Source organism: Mizuhopecten yessoensis, unplaced genomic scaffold (genome assembly GCF_002113885.1).
Source record: "Mizuhopecten yessoensis strain PY_sf001 unplaced genomic scaffold, ASM211388v2 scaffold1649, whole genome shotgun sequence".
Taxonomy (NCBI): Eukaryota; Metazoa; Mollusca; class Bivalvia; order Pectinida; family Pectinidae; genus Mizuhopecten; species Mizuhopecten yessoensis.
In genome coordinates, this window is record NW_018404152.1 from 8033 (window position 1) to 17453 (window position 9421).

The 9421-nt window shown below is 35.2% G+C and overlaps 1 long non-coding RNA gene across 1 annotated transcript in view; it reads right to left on the reverse strand.

Moving 5' to 3' along the window:
- Positions 1–5595: 5595 nt before the first annotated feature.
- Positions 5596–9421, reverse strand: part of LOC110466347 — a 21542-nt gene continuing 17716 nt past the window's right edge. Inside the window, exons 3-4 of the long non-coding RNA XR_002464729.1 lie at positions 7378–7435; positions 5596–7020 (exon numbers count right to left, since the gene is read on the reverse strand). This is a non-coding gene — a long non-coding RNA (uncharacterized LOC110466347). The remainder of the gene's footprint in view (positions 7021–7377; positions 7436–9421) is intronic.

Below are 9421 nucleotides of genomic sequence, written 5' to 3' on the forward strand. Positions count from 1 at the left end.
CCTTATATATATATTGTATAACACATAAGATTGGAAAGATTATGCTTTATCTTCTAATGTTGGTCATATATACCAACACACGAACAATCACAGTCACTCAAGCATGGTTGCACATACGTATACTCGCATCCATACACATATATCTGTGCAGAGTTCTTTGTAATGTGTTTAGAACATTGACTACAACAACGGTCACTTTAAACTTTCAAATGTGTACATGCACAATAGTTACAATATAATATATTTATAGACAAAGAAGTTCAATTACAAACACTTTCAATTTGGATATGTTTACAGTACAGTTATAACATAGGTATCTAAAAGAAGAACTACAATCGAATGCATTTTGTCATTCTTTGAGATTTGAGTGATTAGAAGGCACTAGAAATACTTAAACATAATTATAAAATTCAAACAAATTCATAGAAAGTGCAATTCAACGAACAATGTATAAGATTATCATAAATTTATCAATTATAGGTGTATCATTGCAAGGCAACTACATTTAGGTGATTTTGACAGAAAGATATAAATAAACATATTGTTTCTCAACTTATAGAACGTTATAATGTGGGCTACAGATCAACTGTGTTCTCTCCAATATGCAATTTATAAAGAAGTCGATCGGGACCAAAGTTGGCTGTCTGGGCGTTCTAACAAAGACAAGGCTCTATGAAGCAGTCTTTTATGTTAAAACGGTTTTAATAAATGTACAATGTAAAAACGTCTGCATGTAGGAAATACTGCCGGATTCTATATTTAGTATCAACACCAATGCGCAGCTCTGTGTTCTGTGAATGGGACAAATGATCACATGAGGTGTTTGAGTCTGTGACGTGTTCACAAAAAGATATACAATACCATATCATAAACTATGGAATTGCCGTTTTTCTTCTGTAAGTTAATGTTAAGTCTCTGGTGCTATTAACCTAAGTACACCTATGTAATCTGTCTAAATAACAATTTGTAATTACGGATTATATATTTACACTCAAACGGAGTATTGTAGAAATATGTCGTCTTTTTATCATCCGCTGTACTGTGAAATAGATTAAGGACGGGGCCCTTTGCAAGCAAACTATGATCTGAAGCAACACATACTTTGTGTTTTATCGTTATAATATTACCTTTAACATTGTACTAAAGAGAAATGTTAGCATATTGTCATGATAGATGTTTTGATGATGATGATGATGATGATGATGATGGTGATATTGCTTGTATTATTTGAAATTCGTTTAGTGTAACGACGTAACTAACGTTTACTTTTCTAATAATGCCAGACATCCACACTTTATGAAAATAAGCTAATGCCGCGCACCTACTACTACAAAACTTGTAAAAGATCAGGCCATAGGTCAATCAGACTAACAATTTTGGTAAATGTTACATTGGACATATTTTAATTTACACATCAAATTGAATGATACAATGTAGCATATCACTATATAGGTCACCAAAGGTCAAATCGATCATCAATATCGATGTATATGGCTAAACCTGTCAAAGTGGTAGCATTTAGGATCACAGATATTCTAGTCACGTGACACCAGGGTCCATGTATAAAGCTGAACTTTAAGGTAGGCGTGTATATTTGCGTAGAAACAGTAAACATGTATTTGTCCATGCATGCTGATTAGTCCCAACGGAGCTTCGCCGACTCTCTGTCTGCAACGATTGCGTTTCTATATTTCGTGCCTACAATCTTGGGCTAACATAAGCCACTCTAAAGCGCTTTACAGTACATACATGTAGATATACAATTAATACAATTAGCATATACATTAATCAATACAATTTTGAGGAATTTGCAGGAGCTGCCTTATCAGGCGCTAACTACTAGTCCTATGCCACCTGGCTAATATCTCCCTATGTGTGTATGCCTGTGTGTGTGCTGGAGATTCATTCACAGTAGCTATTAAATTACACTCTGCCACAGAGGCTACACCCAAAAGACAGTAGCTGTTCTACATATTCTGTAAGGTTACCTTGACACAAATCCTTTGACAGTCCAGTGACAGCCTTCACAGTGAGTTGAGGCTGTGAGGTCTCTGATCCTGACCCTCCCTGCTATACCCACTCCAACCACCACCACTCCATACGGGTTACATTATGATCCATCCGCCATTTTATATTTTTTACTTGGAAAGTATCACCTGTTAAATATTCATCAATAAACACAGAATCTTGAAGGATTTTCATTTGCTATTAGAAAGTCAAATACCCTGGCCAAGTTCAAGAGGGACATTAAAACTCACCTCTTAACGTCTGCATTTTAGGCTATTTGCAAAGACGCCATGTAAATACCTCACGTTATATATTCATTTATGTGCATATTGCGATGATTATTAGCTTGCCTATAATGTTTAAAAGTGATTGTAAGCCTTTGTTTTTGTTTCACAATTATAACTAATACTATTATCCATATGTTGTAAAGCGCTTTAGAGTAATTTTACAAATTATATAGGGCTTTATATAAATGGACACTTATTGATAAATTCATGGGGAGATAATCAAGACTTGTATAATCATATTTTAGATTTCCAAGCTGGATTTCATAGTTGAGTGTCATATTTCAGCATAAATCTGTCACTTAATGTTCAGAAAACATGAAATATACAACATTTGATATAGCGCCCTATCTAGCTTACAAAAGCCACTCTAAAGAGCTTTACATTACATAGATATATAATTTATACAATTAAGATATACAACTGTACAAATTTTGAGGAATTTGCAGAAGCTGCCTTATCAGGCACTAACTACCAGTCATATACCACCTGGCTAATTTCTCCCTATGTGTGTATGCCTGTGTGTGTGCTGGAGATGTAGTGTGTTCTGTTTGTAGTGAGACTGTGCTTCCAACGGCATCTTTTATAGTGCCACCTTACTTGAATGCTACAGCACAGATACCACAACATCCACTCCAGGCCATTTTATACTCCACCAGGGTTGTTCGAGTTGTGTGGGCAGGAGAAAAGCACTTTCTCTGATATTCCTTGAGTGCGACAACTTCGAGGATCGAACCCCGGCCACCTGCGTAGAAGGCCGAAGCGTTAACCACTTGACCAATCCACCCATAATGTACATATTTACGTATGTATGGAGGTACGGTAGTCTAATGATGGGACACAGGGCTCTTGACCAAAGATTTGCAGGTTCAAGTCAATTGTCGCGTCACTGTGTTGTATCTTGGAACAAGATACTTTAGCTTCCAGTCTACTCAGCTGTAAATGAGTATGTGGTTGACCGAATGGGCAGTGCTGGAATTGTTGAATGCTTATAATCTGTGAACCTCTTTGAGACTAGACATACGACTTAGGTTGTAATAAAGTGGTATATTAGAACCTCAAATTATTCTCAATTTATTATTATTATCATTATACATTTGTATCTACAAATGACAATGATGAATAGGTTTTGATCTGCTGTTGGGATTCCATATAAATTCAGCTCGAAAAGGAATGGTACCCTCAGGTAATTCACCTGCTACTTTAATTTCATGAAATAAAAACACTGAAATTAACTGCCTTCTTTGCGTTTGTTACATTCAACCTGAAATCATATAGAACAAATGATTCTGTACTCTTTTCTTAGGAAGACAATTCAAGGTGTCACATACTGAATTCTGTTCTTGTGTTCTATACAGAGTTATCGCCCTTTATAACTTACTATTTCACTTATAATCACCATTATTAACTCATCTTCCCATGAAGACACATTTGAACTCTTCCAATTCAAAGTCTAAACATTGTTGAGATTCAATAAAAAAAAAAATGACTTACACGTAAAATGTATAGTGTACGTGGTTGTTTATTATTAAAAGTCTCATTTTAATCAGCTAATTTCGTATTTGATTATAGTTATTAGGTTGAGGTCTGTCATACTGGCCTGAGGTTGATAATTAACACTACATTATACATTTTTATATATAGTGATACAGTGACTTTGGTTTTGTTTGTGTTTTACGTCCTAATAGCTAGGTTCATTTAAGGATGTGCTATGTTTCAGTGGAGGAGGAAAGCCGGAGTTCCCGGAGAAAAAACACCGACCAACGCGGCCAGTACCTAACAATTACCCCACGTGTAGGCCTCGAACCCGCGACCCAGTGGTGGAAGGCTAAGCTAGTGGTGGCAGTAGATTGTCAGACCACTGTGCCACCGTCGGCCCCTTTCAGTACACAACATTCAAATTTTACAATGTATAGATTCCAAGACTACTGTGAAGTACTCCAACAGTGTTAGAGGTTTACATAGCGAGATACTTTTAACAGGCGCTCGCGATCGCGGTCGGCAAAATCATATCCGATAGATATAAGGCCGATCAGCGGCCTCTTATGTTACTAACTTATAGGGCTAGCTATATACGTCTCTAGATCTCTTGTTACCACATTTCCTCACTCATGTGTTAAACAAATAAATGATGACAGTTCTAGTTGTTAGTACACAAATAATAAAAAGGTGGACTGAGGACCGCATTTACCTATTATATATTCCCTGTCCCTGCTGAGGAACTTATTTAAACTACGCACATATGCATGAACACGTGCATCCTATATAGAATGTAAACATCAAAACAAGGACGATAACTCTGCTGGTGTTCCCAGATGCATTGTGTGGTAGCACTACACCAATTATCTGGCAAAACGATTTATTCTTGACAGACACCCAAATAATCTTACTCAGTATCTAAACTGTATAAAGAAAGATTCACGCGGAGAAAAGATGCAATAGATTGGATGAGTAACAAGTAATATTAGCACTACAGAACTTTTAACCGACATTTTCTGGATGTTCCAGAAGGGAAGTACGTGTCTTTTGCTTCATCGACGACACCCGCTATTTAAATCTTTGTCAAATCCATGTAATGTCACGTCCTTATACCGAAAAACCGGGAAAATGACAACGAATTATCAACACACACTAATGGGCATAATAAAATGCATCGACCTTAATTCATATCACACAATCAAACAGCTACCACATTTCTCAATGGGAATTTGATTGAGACCACTGAACCTGTCTATGATATCTATAAAATTGCATATTTGGAAACCATGGGTTGCAAATTTGTCTGTCAGAAGTCGATAACTGAAATCGTGATATTCGGAGCAATCTCTTGAATGTCGAATCAACTGCGACTTATAAACACCGTAGGTTGGGGAAGTAAGGACGTTACTATTACGAAAGGGAATATTAACGACCGAGAAATCGAAATAGACATACTTATCGTACAGGTTTGTTTGAAAATGTTGCAAGTAAATATCGACAAAAACGAATATCTTCACTTTCACATTATGAAACATTATGGAAACTTTACTTGACAATGTCTCTAGTGCTGGATGTATTTGAATTACTTCTTCTTGCTGAATGTGACTTGTTTCTAGCTAAGAACTACCTTATTAAAATAATCAGGCGTGATGGATAGGGGAAGAAATATCTCAACATGACGGCTAGTGAATCACAAATTCAATATTTTGCCTATGCAACACGGATAATATTGTACACCCAAACGTATTTTATATATTTTTGGTATGCTTAATTCGATTTTCTCACAGTATGCGTATACTAAAATAGAATGAGATACACACTGTTATCTTCACATATGAAAACAGATTTTATTTTATCTTCAAATATAATATATATTATATAGTCATATGTCACGCTACCTTGATAAACCATTGTTATAGAGTCCCAACATCATCTATCGACATCGGATTGTAACAATTCGATGCTTTAAAGCGTAAATGAGTTTCAATATATCCTGCAAGTTTTTAAAATAAGGAAAATACGTTTTAATCAGGCACTTGAAATTTTATATTAAAAACAAGGAATAAAGAAATCAACAACAAATTAATTTTAAAACTTTTAACGAGGATATGTATTCAAAATGTAGTTAAAGGATATTAGCTCATTAGGTTTTAACTCTCATCTTTATTTCATATATCAAAGCTGAGATGAAGGCTACAAATTATACAATTAGTTCATATAGGAAATTAAATTCTTTCTTGTTACACATTTCTGTCACTGAAAAAAATCTTAATAAAAGTTTTTATCGTCAATTTTAATGGTTGGAGAACATCTACTTTGGAAAATTCAAAAATATGAAATTAAATTTCAACGTACACCAAATGTACATGTGAAGAAACTGCAAATTTCAATATCAATTTCTTTTTTTTAACAGCAAAATGTTTTTGATTCTTTTTGGCTTCAAATATACGGATACGCTGACCTATGTTTTTATAACAGTTTTGGAGATAATTATCCTGTGTATCCATTAAGACAAACTAGAAAGAAAGTCGGATATTTTGAAAAATAATTAGCGTTTTAAAGTTTAATTTACAACAGTAATGAATCAAATTGTTACCTACATAATTCCCCTTACTGGCCGGAACAGATGCGTATTTAGGATGTATTTTAGTAGAAACTGAATCAAGTACCCGGCACACGTGGTCAAGCGGGTATCATCACATTTCTATTTCCAATTCGAAATTCAAAAATTATGTCAATCATAAACTGCATATAAGTGAAAAAGGAAACGAGAGTACAAATGCATAAATGTGATGGAACGCGTTGTAAATAATTAGCAAGTTTTAGGATTGCTATAAAAAAATTATAACAGGAACTCCAGGATTTCTTATGTATTTTTGGAAGACTTCTTAACCGTTGCCACATACAATGTTCTAGATTTCAAACGTTTGTACGAATCGTTGTTTCAAAATGATGTTGATGTAAATTTCTGTCAAAATATCAATTTTCTTTTTGGCTGATCGGTCTCTTGACGTTCAAAGTCTCCCTGGAGTGCTTTCAAATAAGCTAAATCATGTTCAGAATACCGATATATTTCACTTGCACTGAAGATTTAACCATCGTTGAAAAATCAGTTCCACGACTGAAACCCAAGCAGCAACCCGACACAGTCGTCAACTCGGGAAAAATGTGATCACAATCAGTTATGATGGCGGATGACTAATACCAGGTTGATTGTTGTGGTTACTGTTTGGATCTGGACTGTCACCCCCTGAAAAATAACCGCATTATAATCATATCATATTTATACTCACTTCCCCCCCCCCCCTTTCCCAACTCACCCATCCCCACAAAAACCTTTACAGACAAGGTAACATTGTGCAAGTAAAAGACGGGCATTTAATTTTAATTGTGTAAGATGAATACTTGAATATTAAAATACTTATCTATTGATTGAATATCATGTGAATATTTGATTGTATATGCTTATGTTTTATTCATAAACACTACTAGGATTTAAAAGACTAAAAGACACACCCATGGATTCGTATCCTACCTGCCTGATCTGATTCCAAAAGAACATATCACAGATGACATTTAACCAGAAATATATAAGAACGATTCTTACCTTCTATTTTGCCGGAGGATCGCATCGTTCCATCAACGTGAGCGGACAAGATCTGCATCTGGTAAATCGAAAAAAAACCATGTTTAGAGTGTGTATCGGTATGAAAGAGTAATATGAAAAGGCAAAGCCTTAAAAGAGCGTAGCTTTTGTTGATCTCTGATATTTACTGATTAAGAATACAACTTTCAGAATGATATAAGATACACTTTATTTAAAGTCGGCTAGTCGAGGAATAACAATAAAACACAAGCTCTAATGAGATTAAGGCAATAGGATTGTGTCGCCATTTCTCAGTAGAATTTCTTCAAATTTTGTAGTTATAATGCTTGGAAGTAAAGAAAATTTTCTGCCACAAAAAAATAAAGGTTGTCAGTATTTTGAGGATTTTAAATGGAAATTTATGTAAAAAGCAGTGAATTTTGAAAAAAAAAAGAAACACACAATGTTTTGCAAAAAAATGTCAATAAAAATGATACTGACATAGATTAGTATTGCATTAATGTATATCAATTTCATAAATGCTGAAATTGTGTATAATTACTTATCTATAAACGATTAAAAATTGACATTTTATAATAAAACCATATACACATAGTAATTGCATGGAAGAGTTATCGTTCTTGAAAAACTTCACAGTAGTGAAATAGGTAGCCGGTTTCCTGAAGTACAGAACAATGGACACATGTGACTCATTGATTAAAAAACAACTGAATTAATGCCTGGATTGCTTTGAAATACTTTAATATTGAAAGAACACACTGTTCTGTCAATAATAAACATACAATATTCATCAGTTTAATATTAAACATTAGAATATGCGGAAATTGTGATACTGTCTCCCTACATTGGGTTTTCAACTAGGGATGTACTTCCCATTTCCGTTTGTCAATACACTCCTATGACCTTAAGACCGACATAACAATAGGGAGACCGGGGCAAGTTCGGCCCCTTTTTTGTTTATAAAAGTCCGTTTTAGGAAGTATGGCAGCACGTCCGTTTTTGAACATTATTTAACTATCCTGTCGGAAGATGGGGTTAGTTCGGAGAGGCATTCGAGTAAGTTCGGCCCCAATTGGAATCAGCTTAAATGACGTCATAAAGCATGCAACGTCAGATTTTACCGCCAAAGATTTACGACTTTTTATGTGTTACATGGGCCGAACTGCCACGGTATCATTGGCCGAAACTGTCCGGGCTCAAATTGATATTTCAATAAATTCTTATCGTACAGCAATATGGTAGTGAGTGATAGGCTTGGCTTTTATGTATTATCATTTGAAGATGTCAGTGTCTTACACGTTTGACTGTAAAAAAGTAGCAATTCCGTTTCAAAAGGTTCGCATAACTAGAAGCGAGATCATGATTTTCTTTCTACTCTCTCAAAAGTAATTTTCTCCTGTTAAGTCATTTTGCATTAGAGTTTTCCTCGCCATTTTTTCGTCGTTGAATACCCAGCCAACTTAACTGCTAAGATCCTTAAACTTGTAAATATTAGCTCAAAAACAAAAAATATCAGGGATGGCCGAACTTGCCCCGGTCTCCCGTATGTAGATTTTTTTTATATCATTGATGATTGGTAAAAATGTATTCACAATATATTTTTTGCATCAATGACCCCATTTTCTTCCAGTCAAAGCTAAAGTAGATATTTGTTCTTGTTCGTAACGTATATGATGTGTCGCTGGCGCAGTGGATAGCGCGCTCGTCTTCACCAAGCTTAAATATGGCCGGATTCAATCCCGGTCACCTGCCCGACCACGCGGGTTTTCTCCGGATACTCCAGCTTCCTCCCATATTAAGAATCAAACCCCCTGCGTGATTCCGTCAGGGCACAAACAGAATGATTCAGATAAGTTGGGGGAAAACTGTTTGGTAATTACTATAGAAAAAGGTGCATATTACATATTCGTAAATGTATAGAGATGTTAGTTAAAAAAATGAAATTAAAAGAAAACATTGTAATACTTTGATGTAACTGAAATTGTCTTGATATGGACATGCAGTGGCGGATCCAGAGGGATATTTGGGCTTCAGGAACCCCCCC